The sequence below is a fragment of the Microtus oregoni genome, unplaced genomic scaffold, assembly GCF_018167655.1.
Source record: "Microtus oregoni isolate MIOR12 unplaced genomic scaffold, Mior012 000005F_ref0000423, whole genome shotgun sequence".
Lineage (NCBI taxonomy): Eukaryota > Metazoa > Chordata > Mammalia > Rodentia > Cricetidae > Microtus > Microtus oregoni.
Window position 1 is genome coordinate 18,108,934 of NW_024543064.1, and position 21,186 is coordinate 18,130,119.

Sequence of the window (21,186 nt, forward strand, 5' to 3'; positions counted from 1 at the left end):
CCATACCTCCAATCGGAAACATCTTTGTTTCCTTAACTATATAGACTGACCAGCTCCTTAAACTACCCTATTCCCACACGAGGATATAAATTTAAAAAAGAAAAAGAAAAGAAAACCTTTGATGCACAGAGAAGGTCCACAATTGCCTGAAGGTCACACAGCAAAGGCACAGAACCCCCATGTTTCCCATTTTTACCTGGAACCCCTCCCCAGCATTCCTACTGCTGGCTGGCAACTTCCTCCAGCAACCTGAAGGACAGGGAGAACAGCCAGGCCCAGGGATTCATGTCCAAGACCACAGTGATGCTATTCTTTCCTCGAGTGAGCCCCACCCATCCAGTGCCAGATTTAGCCATTTAATGCAGCTGAGCCTGCCCCCCCCCGTCCCCCCTCCCGAGATTAGCCCCTGTTTTGAATGCCTGCCCAGAGACACTCAGCTTAAAACACCGGGAAACAACAGAAAAGAGGGGGGGAAAGAAAGAAAAAAACATCGACCACATTTAATGGAGCCGTCAGCGGGTGGGTCTGACCCGTCCATTATGCGGCCCTGCCCGCCTGGGGAGCCCAGGCAGGCTGACCACAACATTAGACGACATCAGCCCACAGGCCAGGCTGGGAAGGAGCCGCCCTCAGCCCGAGCCTGGGGGCTGGCCACGACTGCTCAAGGCTCAGGGCCTTGGGGATTCTCCACGCCACAGGCCACAGGGCCGCAGGCCACACCGGATATGGCTCCCCCTTCCACACTCAGGACCCCACTCAAGGACAGGCCCTGGGTGTGTTTCCAAGGTCTGTCTACCTGAGTGCTATAGCACCTGAGGGGTACCTTGAGACATGACTCAACAGAGACTTCACAGCTAGTGCCTGGGAGCGGGTCGTTTAAAAATTGCCTCCCTGATATCCAAGGCAGGAGACAGCACAGTCACCCAAAATGTGTCCCCAGGAACAATCCCTCAGGATGGGTCACAGCGAACAGATGCGAGAGAGAGCTGGGGAAAGAGGATGTCGGCCTGACCGTGCCCCTCTGGAGAGAGGCAGACTAGTCAAAGTTCCAGAAGCCCTGCAGCCGAGATGGGGTCTCTTCTGTTCATTCGCAGACGTTTCTGATGGCAGTGCTTCCCTTATCTCTGTCCAATATCCACAACAAGCTGAGGGGCGGCCCAGGGGGGCGCTCTTTGGGAAGTGGTGCTTTTGGGTGTGAGTCCAGTCCCGTCCCCCTTCCCCCGTGACCATGGGCTCAGTTAGGAGGGTGGCGGGCGCTGTAAAGAAGGGAGGGATGACTTTAGCTTTAATGACACCTGCCTGAGGATCATAGAGATGGACCTCCACAAAGTCACAGGAGGGATAGACGTACCCCTGTGGGGAGCAGCAAAACCCTGTGTTCCCACTCCAAGGAGGGAGGATTCAGCCGGGGAAGTTGTGACCCCTTTTCCAGTCTTTCTTGGAAGCCAGGACATAGGCCCCATGCTCCTGGGGTTGCTTCTAAGAGCTCATGAAACGTCCCAGGTCCCACTGGAGACTGAACCAAACGCTTTGGAGTCTACCTTAGATTCCTGCCCTCCCCTGTGGCCACGCCATGGCCCCAGAAAGGCATCACCCTCCCTATGCTGGTGGCCACAAGACTGACCCCCAGGCTTACCTCTGCCGGAGTTTCTGGGCTTACGGTAACAAGTGTCCCAAGATCCTACCAGCTAAGCCGGCAGTCTGACCACAGCCATGAGAGAAAACTGGGCTAGGACGCCTGGGCACTCAGAGCAGACGGCAGGGAAATGACTCGTGTCCCAAGTCTCTGAGTGTGGATGGCACTTCATGTAGCAGTGGGTGACCAGGTGTCTTAAGGTTACTATTGCTGCGATGAAACACCAAAAGCAGCTTCAAGAAGGAAGGATTTATGTGGCTTTACATGTCCACATCGCTGTACCTCAGCAAAGGGAGTCAGGACAGGGAAACAAGTGGGCAGGAACCAATACGGAGGCCATGGAGGACTGCTTCTTACTGGTTTGCTCGCTCTGACACACTCAGCCTGCTTTCTTATAAAACCCGGGGCTCAGCCCAGGAATGGTTCCACCCACAATGGGCTGGGCCTTCCCCCATCAATCACTAACTAAGAAAATGCCCTATAGGCTTGCTGACCGCCTGATTTTACTGCTGCACCCTCTCAGTCGAGGCTCCCTGCTCTCAGATAACTGTAGCGTCTGTCAAGTTGATTGACATACAACTAGCCAGCACACCAGATCACGTGACAAGTAGCTTTGGCAAACAGCCTTGGCTTGGGGTAAGTAACCTGCCCTACCCTGGAGCAAAGGATGTAGCCTGTTCTTTGTCCTGTGACAGTATCCAAGTCACGTGACAGTGTTCTGGTCCCAGAATGCTGTCTGTACCCCGTGACCAGGTCGTATGACGGCATCTCTTCCCATGATGTTATCTGAGTCCCATGACAGCATCTGTCCCTGTAGGGTCTGGGGAGGTGTGGGTGTTCATAACCCCTGCTAAGCCTCATCTCTTGCAGACCCAGGAGGGCTTCAGTTCCTGAAGCAGACCCTACTGCTGCCGGATAAGAACAATATGATTTGTGAATTCTAATGAAAAGCTGGGTGGGGGCAATTCTCTGAATAATTTCCCAAACAGCTCTGTAAATCAAAAACTGTCCCCAAACGAGCATCTGGGCTGCACCATCATGACGGAGAGGCCATGTGTTCCCTCCACAGGCCACTGCCTTTCAACTGGCCGCTCAGGGAATTTCATGGTGAGTGCCCAGGCCTCAACCTCAACCTGCACATGCCTTGCCACAGCTCGGTTTCCAGAGTCAGCTTTGCTCTCCTCCCTAAGCCTCAGATTCCTCATCTTAGGTAGGATAGAGACATGGGGTCCTATGGAGCTCCGGACATTGTGGCCACTCACAGAGCCGGGAATCCAAAGCGCTTCCATGATGGAAACCTACCTTCTACCTTTTGAACATTGCCAATCTCCTCAGGAAGGACCAACAGGCCAGAGACCATGAAGACAAACTCAATCTCTGTGTCCCTAGAGTTGACCATCCCCACTCACTCACTGAGCTCTCCGGGGGCGGGGGGGGGGGGGGGCGAAGCCTCCACTAGAAGTCCCCTGGGGTGCTGCGAAGACAGCTTCAAGGGATCCAGGGAGAAGCCTTCCCCACACCTACAGCACCTCACCATAGCCCTCAAGGGCCACACTATCCCTTCTGCCTTGCCCCAGGGGACTTCTGCCTGTGTCCACCCACTAGCTCCCAAGGCTGAGCTGCAAGGCTGAGCAAGACACCCCTGCACCCCAGGCTTCCATGGGCTCCAGTAAGGAAGCAGATGGAACTGGAGGAAAGGGGAGAAACCACTCAAGTGATGGGTGCCCAGCATGAAAACACTGGGAAGCTGTGACTTCTTCTGCATGTAAAGCTTCTGGGGCACAGGAGGAGGGGCCTGACCCACGGCCTCACAGTGAGCAAGGTTTAGTTCTCAGACTGGGCAGCATTTGGTGCTGAAGGTAGAGAGGCCACCCTGGACCCCTGGAGCTCAAGATGCAGCTGCGCGTGCTTTGCTGTGCGAAGCCACACGCACCACTGCTCCGGGTCCCTCACCTCTGAAGTGCCCCTCCATCCATCTGCACAATGGCTGAAGAGCTCTGCGCCCTCTGATGGATGGCTGGGACTTTTGCTCCCTGGCCAGTGAGAGGCCTGCGGTACCAAGCCCCTGCTCCCACAGCTCTGAGCTGGCCTACTATGGTCCGGTGGCCTGGGTAGGACCACAGATCCCCTTATCTCAACCTACGTATATTCTCAACCCTAGACTGACGTCTGTGGCCCTTGGGGAGGCCTAGAGCCTTGGCTAACCACGCTGCCTTCAGACAAGTGACCAGCCTTCTGTGTTTCAGTGTCCTCGTCAGTGAAAGGGGACAGAGAAGGCAGCGGCCTCCTGGTCTGTGTGAGGTGCAGAGTTTTGTGCTGTGCCTGCCCCCAGCCCATCCCTGCAGTTTCCACCCTCATCTCCATCTGTTCCAGGTCAGAGCCGCAGGGAGGACACACATCCAGCATCCATTCAGTTCTCTCCACAGGACAGGGGAAAGATGGAAGACAAGGAGGAGGAAGAGGAGGAAGGGTGGGGTCTGTGCCCTGCTCCAGCTCTTGCCTGTTCACCAAAAACAACTTAAGAGTTCAGGGTGCAGGTGGTGCTGTCTCCGCTCCCATCTGCCAAGGACATCACATTGTGCCATGTGTTTGCAGCCCAGGACACACACTACCTCTTCCAGCACTCATGTATTGAGCTCCTGTTGTATGCAAGCCCTGCACCAGACAGGGGAAGTGAGGGAGCGCCTAACTGCGAACCCACAGGGTGAGCTGGTGATAGCGCCATAAAGAGACTGACGGTTCTTGGAGAAAACACGGCTCCTTTCGGGCTCAGGTTCCCTGACCAGAGTAGGTGAGGGTCCCAGAAGGGCACAGGCACCAGCTCCCTAGGGAGGGAGAGAGCAGCTGGCAGGTGATGGGCAGGCAAAGCGTCTCAGAGCCAGTTGGAGGCAGCAGAGACAGGGAAGCATTGCTGTAAGAAGGGCCTCCGTGGGAAAAAGGATGTGGGGCCTGGTGGGTGGGTATCCGAGGGGCCCCAAGCAGAGGGCACAGCAAGGGCCAAGGCGGGGCCGGCAGGCACATTCCTGTGGCACAGTGAGTACAGAGAACTGGACTGAGATGAGGAGGGGAAGTAATGGGCTTTGTGAGGCAGAAGGCTTGGGGCTTCCTCCCGCTGGAGGCTGGGAGCTGTATGAGGAAGGTAAAGTGAGTAGCAGTAACCGGACCCCTTGTAGGGTACAGAGGGGTGTCCTTGCTTGCCAGCTCCCAGCCCCCCTCAACACCAGCCTGCCCTCTTCACCCCACAATGGCCGAAGAGCTCTGAGCAATCTGATGGATGGCTGGGACTTTTGCTCCCTGGCCAGTGAGAGGCCTCCGGTACCAAGCCCCTGCTCCCACAGCTCTGAGCCGGCCTACTATGGTCCGGTGGCCTGGGTAGGGCCACAGATCCCCTTATCAGTTTGATGAGCCCTGCGCTCATTTTCCTTGATGGCACCATCAACTCTTCCCAGCCTCAGCCCCTCTGACCTCTCCAGCTACCCTCTCAGAGTCCCCTGAAGCAACACCCACTTTGGGCCGCCTACCTCAAAGGAGTCACGTGACCTCCTCAAAAGATCCGCACTCCGGGGACCAGCATGTCCCCGAGGCTCCCAAGTTCAATACCTCCCTCCCATCCCTTCATGGGGCCACAGCTGCCACCAGGGGGACATGTGCTCATCACACCGCGACCCTGCGCTCCCCCATTCAGACGTGACCTTTGATTTCTCGGGTAGAGTGTAAATTACATGTCGCCAGCATAAAATATTAAACCCGATTTATACTTAATTATTGATGCTATTATGTATTCCATAGTAATGGCAGCAGAAATCGCAGCCCCGTCCATGCCCAGTAAATAGCTTTTCTACATTAGTCCTTGAGGTAAGAAGCCGAGCCGCGTGCCTTCTTCCCCAGATGATTGATGACGATGGGGAAGTTCGTAAATAGTCTTCCAGAAATATTTCTCTGGCCGTGCACAGCTCCGAAGGAAGGGGGGCCATGCTAATTATCAGGGCGGCTGGGCGGATGCAGCTCCCCACTCGGGAGCAGCGGGCTGAGGCTTGAGAGATGGGGACGGTTTAAGCAAAACCGCGCTGAGTGGCTTTGGGGAGGGCGGCGGAGGACCGCAGCGGTTTGCCGGAGGCTTGAAGTCACATGTAACCTTCCCGTGGACACGGGGGTTTGGGTTTTTATTGTAACATTAATAATTCCGGTTTCTTGTAAAATATTCATGGTTCCTGCAGCTGCTTGCAAACTCACTCTCAGCCACTGCTTTTAATTTCCACCTTGCCCCGTGCAGGCCTCGGCCGTCGACCACCCGTGGTTCTCAAGCCGTTTATTAAGTGGAGGGAACAGTGGCCATCAGGTGGTCAGGAGCATCGAGCTCCGGGTTTTTCTGCTGCGAGCTGGTCCTGAGCCAGGCAGGCCCGGAGTGGGCGGGGCCTCTGCTCGCCAGACCGAGTGAGTGATTTGAGGACCGGGAGCTTCCCACTAAGTGACAATCTTGCAGCTGGACATTGAAAGACAGAGGCGGGATAAAAAGAGAAGCAAGAACCATTCGGATGGTAGGAGAGCGGTGTACAGCCCAAGGTGGGTCAGGAGAGCTGAGGGGCTAACTGCTCAGGCTCTGAAGAGGAGGGTCCCTGCTCCACTCTGCCTCCCAGATGTGTGTGGCCTTGTGGTAGCTGTGTGACCTTGGCAAGTGACTTTCCCACTCTGAGCCTTCTCTAGAAAAGGGGCAATGTTGAGGCCTTTGACAACTGTGCCCCGTGTAACTTGTTATTAAGTCACGCAGAGGCCTGCCCAGGTGGGTCTGTGCTGAGGCAGAGCCTGTGGATGTCAGAGCACGGAGAGGCTTTGTCACCTATGTCCCACCTGATGAGGGTTGAATGAGGGCAAAGTGACTGCAAATGATGGGATGGGGCAGGTAGCAGATCTAAGACCACGGAACAGAACACTGCAGGGTAAGAGACAGCAAATGGCCTTTCCCCCAGAGCAATGGATCCCCAGTGGGTCCAAAAGAGGAGCTGCAAAACACTCGGTATATCCGATTGGGCTTGATTCACTAACAGTGGATTGAACCAGGGGAAGGGGTTTTATGTCAACTCGACACAAGCTAGAGTCATCTGAGAGCAGGGAGCCTCGGTTGAGAAAATGCCTCCTTCAGATCGGCTATAAGCAAGCCTATAGGGCGTTTTCTTAACTAGTGATTGATGGGGGAGAACCCAGCCCACTGTGGGTGGTGCCACCCCTGGGCAGGTGGTCCTGGGTTTTATAAGAAAGCAGGTTGAGCAAGCCATGAGGAAGGAGAAAGTCAGTAAGCAGCACCTTCCATGGCCTCTGCATCAGCTCCTGCCTCCAGGTTCCTGCCCTGCTTGAGTTCCTGTCCTGGCTTCCTTTGATGATGAACTCCCTAAGTTGCTCTGGTCACGATGTTTTATCACAGCAATAAAACCTAACTGAGACAGGTCTGTCTCCCTCTGATCAGAACACAGGAGCCCGAGTGTAGCCTTCAACAGCATCCTGAGTATCCCTGTCATCCTTGGTCCACGGCTTCCATCTTCGCAATAAGTAGCTTCATGTTCCAAAATGGCTGCCGATGATTCAACTATTGGGTCTGAATTCCAACTGTGAAGACAGGCCATGGGTATAGCCAACATGGAGATGTAGGATAGACTTGAAAATGTGTCTTTTCAGTGCTGAGGATGCGGCTCAGTTGGTAGGGTTTGCTTAGGATGCCTGAGGCCCTAGGCTAGATCCCAGGCACTATATAAACCTGTACGGGGGCAAAGGGCACACATACATCAATGCATGTGGGGACAAGGGGCATCCCTCTAATCCCAGTACTAGGAAGGTGGATGCAGGAGGATCAGAAGTGTGGAATCATCTCTAGCTACACAGTGACTCTGTGAGGCCATTCTGGACTATACGAAACCCTGCCACAGCAATAAACCAAACAAGCAAAAACCCAGAAAAGCAAACAAGTTAGAGTAAGCAAAAAATAAAAAAGGGGAGGGGCCTCTCCCAACTTCTGTCTGGGGTGGGGCTCCTGATTCTGCGCTTTAAACCAAACCTGCCCCGGTGCTGTGTCTTCCACATGACCCCTTCTCCTTACCTTCTCCTCTAGGTCAGCTGTCCTGAGTCCTCGACCACCCTTAGAACGAGGACTGATAGGAGCTCTGGGTCCCTTGAGCTTCCCCACAGGGCTCACAGTGCACCTGCAGCCTGGGGTCTCAGCTGGGATGGGAGAAGTGAGGACCCCCAGCTCAGCCACCCATGAAGGAGCAACTCCAGAGGGAAGCAACAGCCGTGAAGGCCCAGAGGTGAGAGGAGGAGATGTGGCTGATTCAGGACGGACAGTGGGGAGGACCCCTCGGCAGGAGGCTGTGAAGGCTGTCCAGCTGGGCTGACCCACGGGTCTGGCCACACAACGCCTGCTTAACTACTCAGAGGGAAGTTGTCATTGCTCCCAGATGCTTCCGTCTGACCTGGAAACGGTCCAGGAGCACTCGTGACTAATCAGTGGTTTCCCAGAATCCCATCATCCCTCTTTCTAAACAACAATTCTTGTTTAAGTATGAATGTGTCTGTGCACATATCTGTGCATGCCCGCAGAGTCCAGAGGAGGGCATCAGATCCCCTGAAGTTGGAGTTACAGACGGTTGTAAGCGACCGGACACGGATGCTGGGAATCAAACTTCTCTAGGACTGCAGCAAACACTCCTAGAAGCTGGACCACCTCCCCAGCCCCTATTCCTCCTTTTGAAATGCTGTAGAGCGCCATCCCCCACCCCACCCGCTCTCTAAAATGTCCCAGGAGATGACTTTGACTGCTGGGAGGCCACTTTGGAAGTTCTTAAGGGGCATGAAGATGAGGATTCAGCAGAGAACCTCAACACTCTCCTACCCAAACCTCCGCCTTTCTGGGGCTGCCATTTATTCTTTTTGTTTTTTTTTTTTTTTGTTTTTTTTTTTTTTTTTGATTTTTCGAGACAAGGTTTCTATGTGGTTTTGGAGCCTGTCCTGAAACTAGCTCTTGTAGACCAGGCTGGTCTCGAACTCACAGAGATCCGCCTGCCTCTGCCTCCCGAGTGCTGGGATTAAAGACGTGCGCCACCACCTGCCATTTATTCTTAACCAGATTTTGTCTCTATGCTGCCAAGAAAGTGCAGAGAAAACCAGTGTGGTTTGAGTGAAGGTCCCACGTGGTGTAGACAGCAGCTCAGAGGCCTCCTTCTGCTGAAGGTCCCAAGAGACCTGAGGGCAGTTGTCTGGCAACCCCCAGTATGCCCTTTCCAGGGTCATACCAGAAAGTCCTCAACAGGAAAGAGGTGGAGCAGGAGGAAGAGGAGGAGGAGGCTACTCATTGCCTGCTGGTTCAGAGCTTATCTATTTAGTGGGGGACAAGAGGACTGTGGCCCTCTTGTCAGTATGCAGTCCCAAGTTGGTGACAAATTCTGCTGGCAGCATTTTTGTGTCTCTTTCTGCCCAAATCCCTCTGGTCTCTGGCCCAGCTCAGGGAGATCTCTGGCTCACTGGAGGTAGAGGCAAAAACTGCTTTTTGTTGTTGTTGTTGTTGTTTGTTTGTTTGTTTTTGAGACAGGGTCTCTCTGTGTAACAGTCCTAGCTGTCCTGGAACTAGCTCTTGTAGACCAGGTTGACCTCGAACTCACAGAGATCCGCCCGCCTCTGCCTCCTGAGGGTTGGGATTAAAGGTGTGCGCCACCACCACCTGGCAACAACTGTGTTTTAAGGGGAACTAGAGGGCACTCATCACATGGTGATGAACACTACCGGAGAAAGGAAAATCCAAAACTAGAAGGCCAGCCTGGGGTTCAGGACTGTCGTCCCAGCTGGTCGGGAGGCTGAGGTAGGAGGATTGAAAGTCCAAGGGCTGCCCAGGCTACAGAGCAAGTCCAAGGCAGTCAGGGCAAGCCAGTAAGACCCTGTGTGGAACTAGACAGTCATAGTGGTGGAGGGTCTGCCTAGCACGCGTGAGGCCTGAGTTTGATCACCAGTGCTATGACGCAATGTCACTTTGTGTCTGCCTCGACACGCGGTTATGACAGTGAGCGCCGCTGCCTGTGTAATGAGGCCCCTATGGTGTTTGCCTTTCATTGTATCATCCAAGTTGTCTGCAACAACCACTTACTTTTACAAGCAGAGCAGAACAGGCTAGCCCTTTGTTGGGAAATCTGAGTCCTCTGTCCACTAGTGCTAGCTGGTCCTGGCTCCCGACTGCTGCCTCCTGGGGGCTTAGCTTTTTGTGCTGTTGCCACACTTATTCTCCCCAAAAACCTGCCCTGGGACTCCACACGCCCCCCCCCCCAGGCAGCTCTGTTTCTGCCACCAACCTACAGTCAACAGGGGCTGACCCAGGGGGAGCACTGTGGATGTGACCAAGGATCCTCGGCTCAGAAACCTTGATCAAGCCCGAGCTCTGCCCTTGACAAATGGCTGCTTGGTCCCTGCGTCAGGTTCTAGAATGTTCCATCCTGCCCTCAACATCCACCAGCCTGTCCGTTATCATAGAATGGCCCTAGGTAGCCCTATATAGAATGTCCTTCCTCCATTGTGGGCCATGCTGGTCGCCAACATGATCACGGTTTGCAGGCTCTGCGGGCTCTAGAGAGGCTTTTTCTTCAGGCTCAGAGCCACGGCTAATCAACAGCACTCTAGCAGCAAGACCTTACACAAATCAGCTCAGCATCTCTGCATCAGATTGACAATGCCTTCCAGTAATGAAACTGCTTTAGACAAGAGATGGCAGATACCTGACACTCCTGCTGCGTCCTCCCCGGCCTCACCTTGACAGACATTACTAATCAATCTTAGCATCCTTTGCTGAGGAGCCAGATCCCAGCCTCAGAATTTTTCTTAACACTGTATTCCAAGCAAAGCAAAACATTCAAGACAAAAGCTGTTCAAAATGAAACAAATTAGCTGATTAAAATGTAAAAGCCGCCACTCCTCAGTTCTCAGAGAATATTAGACAGCACAGCCAGCAGATCAGAGTTTTGTATAGGAGTCCACATTAATCCCTACTAGGAAGTCAGACTTCCTGCAGCCACTAACCAATGTAAGCCAACTCCAGACCAAGTACTTCCTCCTTCCTGGGACCCCTGGCCATTCGAATAGCGCCCTCTGCTGTCCAATAGCCATTACTATAAGGATTTTCTGTTCCTGTCACTAAGGAACACACACTGGCTTGTCCCCACTAGGACAGACCTCCTACTAACTGGAGAGGGTGAGGGTGAGGGGTAGCTCTGTATCACCTTGCTGGCTCCTGCCTTCTCTACCCCATGTCATCCGCCGAGAGCTGTCTGGTCCATTTTCAGCTGGTAAACTGAGACCACCTGAGGGAGGAGCCTGGCTCAGGGTCACACAAGAGCAAAGCAGAACCCAGGACCCTCACACTCCCAGACCAAAGATTTCAGATGCACGGCACCGTGTTTCTCTTCTCCAAAAACACAGGCAGACAAGCAGTCACCTTGGACTCTGTAGCTTCTGCGTCCGTTTGGGGCTGTGGAATGATGCGGCTCAGCCAACTCTCTGGGACCATCCTGACTCCCCTGCCAGAGGAACCTCCACCCTTCCCCCACCTCTCTGAGTCTCCGGCTCTCCCCCACCCCCACCCCCGTGTGTTTTAGCCATGGTGGCCTCGTCCTGGAGCACTCACTGTGACCTTTTACAGAGCCTCCTGCCCAGCTATCTCCACACACCAGGGGTGGGGAGTGGGAGGTGGGGAACCAAGGTGTGTGGGGGCTGAGGCTGGGGTCCCTCAATGTCACTCCTGCTAAGAGGCCATCGTCCACTACCTGTAGGTCAGCGTGGCACTGAACACATGGCAGGCATTTAATAATTACTCCTCGGCTGGATAAATGAAGGGCTGAAAATGGAAACAGCAAAAGAGACATGGACTGCGAACCAGGGGCTCAGGAATCTAGGTTTGAGCTGGGCATGGTGGTGCACACCTTTAATCTGAGCACTGAGGTGGTGGGGCAGAGGCAGGGGGATCTCTGTGAGGTTGAGGCCAGTCTGGTCAACATAGTGAATTCTAGGACACCAGGGCCACACAAGAAATCCTGTCTAGAAAAAAAAAATCTAGGATTGGGGCTGCCCCTTCTGTTGGGTGACCTTGGCAAGCGTATTAGTTGCCCCATCCTCAAGGTTGTGATGAAAGTAATTAAGGAAGATCCCGTCTATTTGGGCTTACAGTTCTAAGAGACATGGTTGGTCCTGGGGAGGAGGGTGTGGTGTGGGAGCCAGAGGCAGCTGTCACGTGGCATCCACAGTCAGGAAGCCGAGACCGGCAATACTGCTGCTCAGCCCACGTCACCCGTGTTGTACAGTCCTGCACCCCAGTTCATGGAACAGTGACTCCCACATCTAGAGTGGATCTCCCCACCTCAGCCAGCCTAATCTAGATGACCCCTCTCATGCTCTGGGATGGGTTACCACGGAGATTCTAAATTCCCACGGGGTTGACAATCAAGATTAGCACCTCAAGTGGTTGCATAGCCGAGCCTGGAATCTTGGGATTCTAAGCTCCCTTCGAGGCTTTCTGGCTGCGGGACCCCAGGACCTCTGGAGAATGCAGCCCATCCTGCCCCAGGCAAGGAGGGGAAGGAGTTCAAGTCCCTGCCAGAAGGGAAAGAGCCCCGGTGAGCAGCCCCACATCCCAAGTCAGCCTCTGGGGGGAGCGCAGATGGGCTGCAGCTCCCAGAGTCGGAGGCTCAGAAGCTGGGAGATTGGAACACCCAGCCGCTGCCCAGATGTGCCTGTTTGATCTGGGAGCAGGGGAAAAGGAGCCAGCAGTGTGACTGTGGGGCCCTCACCCGGGCTGCTGCCAGCCAGAGCCAGCCTACAGCCTTGCTTACACTCCAGAGGGCCAGGCAACGCCAGCAGGAAAACTCAGATGCTGCCTGCCTGGGGTGGGGGGCAGCAGAGCCCAGAGGCCCTGCTCAGGGCCCCGTGGGTCTCAAGGTTTCAGCAACAGATGCCCTCACAGCCTGAAGGACTTGGAAAAGAATGGCAGCTCAGGTGCAGGGATTGGGGGTCTGAAGCCAAAAGGGAGTCGCTCACAGCTGCTTACTAGGGCTCTGATAGGAACTGGATCAGGACCATGGCCGGGAGGGGCCACCAGGGTCTCTGGTGTGTCTGGAATCTTAATCCCTGGAGCTGGAGCAATGGCTAGCTGTTCTCTGCCCGGGGTGGGGGGGAAGAGGATGTGGACATAAAGCAGGCTGGCCCTCTGACATTTTGATGACAAAGACATGCAAAACTCCACGTTCTAGATGGCCCCAAAGTGCAGGAAGTACCTTAGCCCCACAGTCTTACTAGGGCGGCAGTGACTAAGAGGAGATTAACCTAGGTTCAGATAGGGAGACCCCTGACACATTATCTCAGGAAAACTAGGCAGAAATGAAAGGGGTTTAGTTTCGTGTGGTGTGTATTTGTGTGTGTGTGTGTGTGTGTGAGAGAGAGAGAGAGAGAGAGAGAGAGAGAGAGAGAGACAGACAGACAGACAGACAGAATATGTATGTGAGAATATGTATGTGTAAGAGAGAACTGTGTGTGTGCACACGCGCGTGCACGTGTCTGTGTGTGAGGGGAGGGGCTCTAGTAGACGTTTTATGAATGTCCCAAGAAGCCCTCAGCCTCAACATCTGCACCTCCATCTGAGACTCTGCCTTCTGCCCATTCTGGATCCTTGCTACCCTAGGGGTGCAGCAGAAGCTGGCTCATCAGCCCCCTTTCCATCCCCTCTACCTCTCTGAGATGTTACCTCCCAACATCCCCTCAGAGCCTGGTCACGCCCCTCTGAGTGGTCGTTGTCCTGGCTTTCTTTGCCAGACTGAGAGAGATGGTCCCTGCCCACTGGCTCCTCTGGCCACTCCTGCTCCATCCCACCCCAAGGGGTGGATGCCAGCTCCAGCTGAGTCTCTGCAAATGGCAGCTTCTTTACCACCCTGAGGTCCAGGGTTTGGGGAGCCCCTGCCCTAGAGGGACAGGAAGGAGGGAGAAGGTAGTGAGTAGAAGTCCTTGGGGTGGGGACCCCATGAAGACGGGAAAGAAGGGACAGAAGTGACCTGGCGTGATGCTCAGGACACAACAGGTGGTCAGTAGGTGACGACCATTGGTGCTAATGAAGCCCTCAGGAGCAGACTGGACACGGTGGGAACAGCTTACAGAGACCAAATCCTGCACACAGAGGCAGCTGGGCCACGCCTTCAACTTAACTACATTCCCACCTGCTGGCCCCCAAATACATTTCTCTTTGAGTCTCACTGCTCAGCTGGCCAAGGATGCTGGACTGGCTGGCAAGACTCCAGGACGAGCCTCAGGTGGGAACCCCAGAGCACAGGCCACCCCAATGACTGCTGGTGCCCCCCAGGAAAGGGAAGGTTGACTCTCTCTGCACAGCCTCACCTTCCCCAGGATGGCAGGCAGGCACTTTGTTGCCTAGATAGGAACCAATCCGTTTCCTCCCGGGCTTTAACTGATCACCTGGTGTCTCCACAATGACACCAGGAAGGAACAAAGGAGACTGAGAGGGAAGCAGGGTGAGAAGCCTGCCGAGAACCAGGGACTCAGGCTGAGGGTGAAGATCTGAGATGATGGAGATTTGAGGAAATCAAAGTGTAATTCGCCACAGATGCGGTAATAGATGTGGGAATGCATTCCGGGTGACAGCCAGGATGGCGGGGCTGTGCTCCAGGCCTCGGAGTCTTTTCGCCCTCCACAGGGGCAAGTAAACAGACGGGTGTCTGTGATGGAAACGGGTCCAGCCCGAGCAGGGAAAGAGCCTGGTCAGGGCCACATGCTGCTTCAAGCCACCTGGATGGCCTGGGAGGAAGAGCAGAGAAGAGCGCCAGGCCCACAAGAGGAGGGAAGCATGCTGGCCACCTCTGTCCTCCTCCCAGGCCCACACAGCTCCAATACGGCATCACTGCAAGTAACAGGGAGACCACATGGGATGTCGTGAGCAGCCGCCTTACACGCGTCATTTTACTGGGAGACTAGCAACGCCCACAGGCATCAGAAGGCCTGTATTGGGGAACCCCTGCCACTCCGCTCTGTGGTCTTGGGAAGGCCACCAAGCTTTGCTGAGCCTCAGGTGTCTCTGTGGAAAGCACTGTGGAGTGGTCTTGGCTCATCTACTTACCAGACGGGCTCGGTGAGGTCACATCTGGGAAGGACGTTAGCCCAGGTGGAGACCCACAAAGTCTCGATGGGAAGCCACTGTGGGCCTGGTGTCCATGCGGTCAAGCTGGGTGGATTTCCACGGGCGGGGGGCGGTGACAGAAACCACAGCTTAAGATTCACACCACAGAGTTCTTCAAGGAGGGGTTGGCTGGTCACAAGCTGACCCTGTTTGGATAAGGCAGGAGTGGAGTTTGCATTTTACCCCATTTCTGACCCTGCTGAGCCCTAGGTCTGCCCTGCAGCTGGAGCTTGAGTGTCCTAGGACATCAAAAAGATTGTCCCCGAGCACATAGACAGCCCTGTGCCAGCTGGCTGCCAGCTGGGAAGACATCACAGGACACCATCCCAGCCACACATGGGCTCACAGAGACGGCCATCTATACTCAGCTCTGGTGTTACGGAGACTGTTCTCCAGGGACTGGGTCTACTGAGAAGACTATTCCTAGTGTGCCCAGAGTATCCAGGGCCACTCCCTGCCCCCTCTCCCTTAACCTGTCTCCCTCAGCTCCCTCTGTCTCCCTCAGCTCCCTCTGTCTCCCTCATCTCCCTCTGTCTCCCTCAGCTCCCTCTGTCTCCCTTATCTCCCTCTGTCTCCCTCAGCTCCCTCTGTCTCCCTCAGCTCCCTCTGTCTCCCTCAGCTCCCTCTGTCTCCCTCAGCTCCCTCTGTCTCCCTCATCTCCCTCTGTCTCCCTCATCTCCCTCTGTCTCCCTCAGCTCCCTCTGTCTCCCTCAGCTCCCTCTGTCTCCCTCAGCTCCCTCTGTCTCCCTCATCTCCCTCTGTCTCCCTCATCTCCCTCTGTCTCCCTCATCTCCCTCTGTCTCCCTCATCTCCCTCTGTCTCCCTCATCTCCCTCTGTCTCCCTCAGCTCCCTCTGTCTCCCCCAGCTCCCTCTGTCTCCCCCATCTCCCTCTGTCTCCCCCATCTCCCTCTGTCTCCGTCAGCTCCCTCTGTCTCCCTCAGCTCCCTCTGTCTCCCTCATCTCCCTCTGTCTCCCCCATCTCCCTCTGTCTCCCTCAGCTCCCTCTGTCTCCCTCAGCTCCCTCTGTCTCCCTCAGCTCCCTCTGTCTCCCCCAGCTCCCTCTGTCTCCCCCATCTCCCTCTGTCTCCCCCATCTCCCTCTGTCTCCCTCAGCTCCCTCTGTCTCCCTCAGCTCCCTCTGTCTCCCTCATCTCCCTCTGTCTCCCTCATCTCCCTCTGTCTCCCTCAGCTCCCTCTGTCTCCCCCATCTCCCTCTGTCTCCCCCATCTCCCTCTGTCTCCCCCATCTCCCTCTGTCTCCCCCATCTCCCTCTGTCTCCCTCAGCTCCCTCTGTCTCCCTCAGTTCCCTCTGTCTCCCTCAGCTCCCTCTGTCTCCCTCAGCTCCCTCTGTCTCCCCCAGCTCCCTCTGTCTCCCCCATCTCCCTCTGTCTCCCCCATCTCCCTCTGTCTCCCTCAGCTCCCTCTGTCTCCCTCAGCTCCCTCTGTCTCCCTCAGCTCCCTCTGTCTCCCTCAGCTCCTCTTTGTGCTCATGCCCGGGAAGCATTCTGGTGCCAGCTTTTGAAACCCAAAGCCAAGACTGCCACTGCATCTCTGCTGTGTCTCTTCTTTCTTGAGGTCTCGTGGACAGTGACGGCAGATAAAGGGACAGTGGTGTGATGGACCGACTGTGGAGGAGCTTGAAGAACACAAGACTTGTGAGTTGAGAGTTCAAACCCCGCACCATGCCCTCCAGGAGAGCCAGCCCATGGCACACGTGAACACACACACACACAATCATAAAAGAGTCTAGTTTTGTAAAAATGACTATTTTTCAAACTTCACTTTAAATGTGCCATGTGGAACAACTGGATATTTTGCCTAACCCTAAAACTATATTTCAAGGGGGACTGGAGAGATGGCTCAGCTATTTAGAGCACATGCAGATGTCCCAGGTTCCATTCCCAGTATCCACTTGGTGGTTCACCCTATCCTAACTTCAGTTCCAGGGGGTCTAGTGCCCTCTTCTGGCCTCCCTGGGCAGGGCATGCACATGGTGCACATAAACCACCTATACATATATATTTAATGTGAAATTAAATAAATCTTAAAATAAATTTAATTATATTTCTAAAAATAAATTTAAAAGAAGAAAAAGGTGTGTGAGAGAGAGAGAGTTGTTTCTGCTGCAGAAAGGCTTTGTTTTTAACCAGTCCCTAGTGGAACTACGTTATAGACCCAAGAACTCCATCTATGAGACCCCAGGGATGTGTATCTGTTTTTTGCTGTCGTTTTGATGTTTGTTGATGCTGGTCCCAACTCCCGGCTTCAGACACACCTGGCAACTGGTCTACCTCTGAGGGGCATCTCACTCTTTTCCTTCTGGAACACTCACTGGGGTGCACTGTGTGCAGCTAGAGGGAACCTTCCCGGAATGGAGGATGGCGGTGTAGGGAAGAGGAGGACCCAGCATCAGGAAGGAAGCTGCCACCTCAGATGTGAGTGCACTGTCCTCAAAGACCCCATCCTTCCTAGCGAGAGAACCCACTGCTTCACTTTCCTTTAGAGTCCCCTCCCACAGATGCACACAGGAGAGGTTGTTCAGTACCATGGGGCCAGCATGAACCAATGTACACATCTCCCGCTTGTGGATGTGATGGTAAGTCTACCTTCTCTGTGTTTAATTGGGAAAGCCTGTTTGGTTTTTTTTTTTTCCATTTGCAGTCCTACTGATTTTGTGTGAGTGTGTGTGTAGGTGTGGACATCAGAGGACGGTGTGCAGGGGTCCCCTCTCCCCTCCCACCACATGGGCCTAAGTTATCAAGCTTTAGGCGTGACGGCCGGCGTGTTTACCTGCTGAGCCATTCGCTCAGCCTATAAAATGCTTTGAAAGGGTCAGTTTCTGAACAATAAATTTTTGATAGACTAGTGAAATTTAAAGGGATGTAGAAGGGAGGGGGACAGTTGAGAGCCAGCGTTCAAAGCCTGAGGGGTGTGGTTTGGGAATCTCTGCATTCTCCGGCAACCGTGGTGTCTGGAGTGACACATGATGCAGGCCTCTTGAGGACAGGGCCTATGTCTCTACCCAATGCATGTATGTGATGGCATACAGCAGATGCTAACCAGGCTCCCCTGAATCTACAGATGGTGAAAAAGATGGGAAAGGGGCTGGGAGAGATGGTTCGGTGGGTAAAGCACTGGTCGCGTGTGTGCGAGGACCCAAGGCTGTCGTAAAGTCAGCTGTGGTAGGATGGTGCCTGCAATCTCAGTGCTCAGTGCCAAGATGAAAGGCAGAGACAGGAGAATCCCTGGGGTCTGCAGACCAGCTAGCCTGGCACACGCAGAGACTGTCTCAAACAAGGAGGAAAACGGGATCAATATGCAAGTTTGTCCTCTGACCTCCATATAGGCACTGTGACGTAAACACACCGGAACACACACATACACCGTACACACAAATATTAAGAAAAAATAAATAAATAAAACATCATTTTAAAAGAAGAAGAAGGGTTTTCTGAGCTCTTTTCTGAGCATAAAAACCCAGAGATTCTGTTCTCTGCCCTTCCTGCTGGGGTTGGAACAAGGACCTGTCGGTGTGCGGCGTGCGCTCTGGGACGCCCTGGCCCTGCCCTGATGCTAACCCAAAGCCAAGCCTCAACCCAGACAAAGCACTTCTCAGAACCCACTGCCCACTGGGAGGCTCACAGCCCGACTCCAGGCCCCAAGGAGAAAGCACATTTGTTTACTTGACCTGAGTGACATGTTCATTGATTTCTCTGGAATGGTTCATTCATAAAGGCAAATTGGGCCCCTCCTGGGGATGCCAATGGCCTTTTAACAAGGTCCCCCGGGGGGTGGCTTCTGAAAATGAGACACAGACCAGCCAGAAATGGAATCTGCCATCCCAATCAGGGAAGAGGTGCCACCTTGCGACTTGGTAGGTCAGGGACCTCGGTCTAGCCCCACGGGCTGGGCACAGCAGGAAGGGCAGGCCAGACAAGGATGCACCAGGCTGTCTCACACTGCGGAGCATCTGCTGGTTGCTACCGCTGCCCTAATCAAGGCTTCCGCTGTGGTCAGCACAAGCGGGTGAGGGCAGTGGGGAAGATGAAGTCTCTAGAATCGAAACGGTTTTCTTTGATGTGCTTCCGCGTAGAACGTTTCCGTTTGTGTGTAAATGTGTGTGTAAATGTGCATGTGTGTGTGCATGCATGGGTGCCTCAGCATGTATGTTTGTGACTGTGTGTGCAGGTATGTGCATGGATGTGTGCGTGCATATGTGTTTGTGCATGTGGATCAGTGAGTACATGGGGGTGGGTGTGTCCATGTGCAGGTGCTTATGCATGTATGTGTGTAGGTATGTGCATGCATGTGTGCATGCATGTAGATATGTGTTTGTGCATGTAGATGAGTGTGTGCATGTGGGTGGATGTGTGCGTGTGTGCATAAGTGGGGGGGGAATGAGTGGGAAATGTGTGTGTAGCAGTGTGCAGGCTGGTGTGAGTGTGTGGCATGTGGGCATGGAGTCAACTTTGGTGAGGCCATCAGGAGCCATACACCTCGTTTTCTGAGGCAGGGTCTCTCACTGGCCTGGAGTTGGCCAAGCAGGCGAGACTGGCTGGCCAGCGAGCGAGTCCCAGGGATCCACCTGCCTCTCCCTCCTCAGCGCTGGAATTCTGAGTGTGCACCACCACACCAAGACAGGTCTTGCCCAACATCAACTGCTCATGGAATGTTCTTGCTCTTTGGTTCAACTTTCCCTCGTCACAGATGAGGAAACAGACCCTCGGGGAAGTGACTGGCCTGAGGTCACAGCCAGGAACCCTCCACAGCTGCCTCCCATTCACAAGCAGGCCGGGCTCCATCCTTAAGCTTGCTCAGCCCTTTAGACAATCACGAGGCAGTATTAGCACCCTGCCATCTTATTTTATTTTGCTATAAAATAACTCCACTCTTCTGCCCTTGTTGGCCCCTCAGCATTCTGCTTTAGGAAATAGCTTCTAGCCTTTGATGTCTCCAGATGTCACGCTGTAACTGTTCCTCAGATGGCACGAGGCAGCCGCTCGCAGAAGGCGGCTTCCTCCATTCTGTCTTCATTCTTCCTCAGCCTCTCTCTCCCCATCAAGGGCAGCTGGAGAGTGACCCCAGAGCAAACAGAGCTGAGCCCTGGCTCCCACACAGCCACTGACTTGGGGTGATCTCAGGCAGGCCACCCCACTGGGGGTTCAGCTTCCCCATCCTTCCGTGAGGGCTGGGGCTTTGCGCTTTGAAATGGCTTCCGGCTGCCCACTCCACCCCCAAGGGCTGATAGGCTCCGACTTGCTGGTATTCTGTAGATCCGATACTGAAGCCAATTCATCTCCACTCTCCTCTGACCTGGGCTTACGCCAAAAAAGTGGGGTGCATCTGTGAGGAGTCAGACCAGGGGGAAAGGCCCCACGACTCCTCCTGCTGCAGAGGCCACCCCTCCCCTGCCTCTTTTAGGACGCTACTGTGACGAATTACCAGAACATTCCCACTGGTGATAGGCAGCTCCAGAGGCTGTCACTCAGGATCAGGGGCCATCGCACTCTGCCCTGATTATTGTGAGTGACATAGCTGTCACTATTGATTCGACATTATTGAGAGAGAAGAGATTTCTCCCCTCCAAGGGACACGCTCCCAGCAGACGAGCCACAGGCACTCAGCCATGGCCCCAGCCTCTTATACTCCAGTATTCAACGTTGTTACTAAATTATTAAAAACCTAAAGAGTCCGAAATGACCAAGACTCATAGGGAAAGCAAATCACGAACACAGAACACCTCTCAGTTGCCCTCAGTCTAATCTGGTTGGGGTTGGTTTGGTTTGGTTTTGAGACAAGATCTCACTGTGTAGCCCAGGCTGGCCTCAGGCTCAAGATCCTCCTGTTTCTGCCTCCCGAGTACTAGGGTGACAGATATGTGCCACCACGATGACAGATGTGTTATGACACACTTAGCTTGTCTTTGACTCATGTACAGATCGGTCAAAACGCAGCATCTTCCAGCTTCCTCTGCGTGGCTTTGAGGAGTGAGGATTCCCTGAGAGAACAGATGTCTCAGAGCTCAGAACCTGCAGGGACTGGCGTTCTGTGGCCTCTGCCTTTGCTTCTGCTCATAAGAGAAATGACCGCTTATAATTAATTGCAAAGCGCAGAAGGAAAGGGTCAGATGGCTATAAAATACTCCTTTCTTGATGATGAAGCTATACAAGCTGCCACAGACTGGGTGATGGGAACAGCAGAAAAGTTTGCTCCGGCAGTTCTGGAAGGCAGAGGTTTCCGGCCGGGCCTCCAGTGAGCATCTGCTGTCTTTTCCAGCCCCTCCAGGCTGCCGTTTTCCTCAGCTCAAAGCCGGCATTCACATCCCTCTGACCTTTGTTTCAGCCCCCAC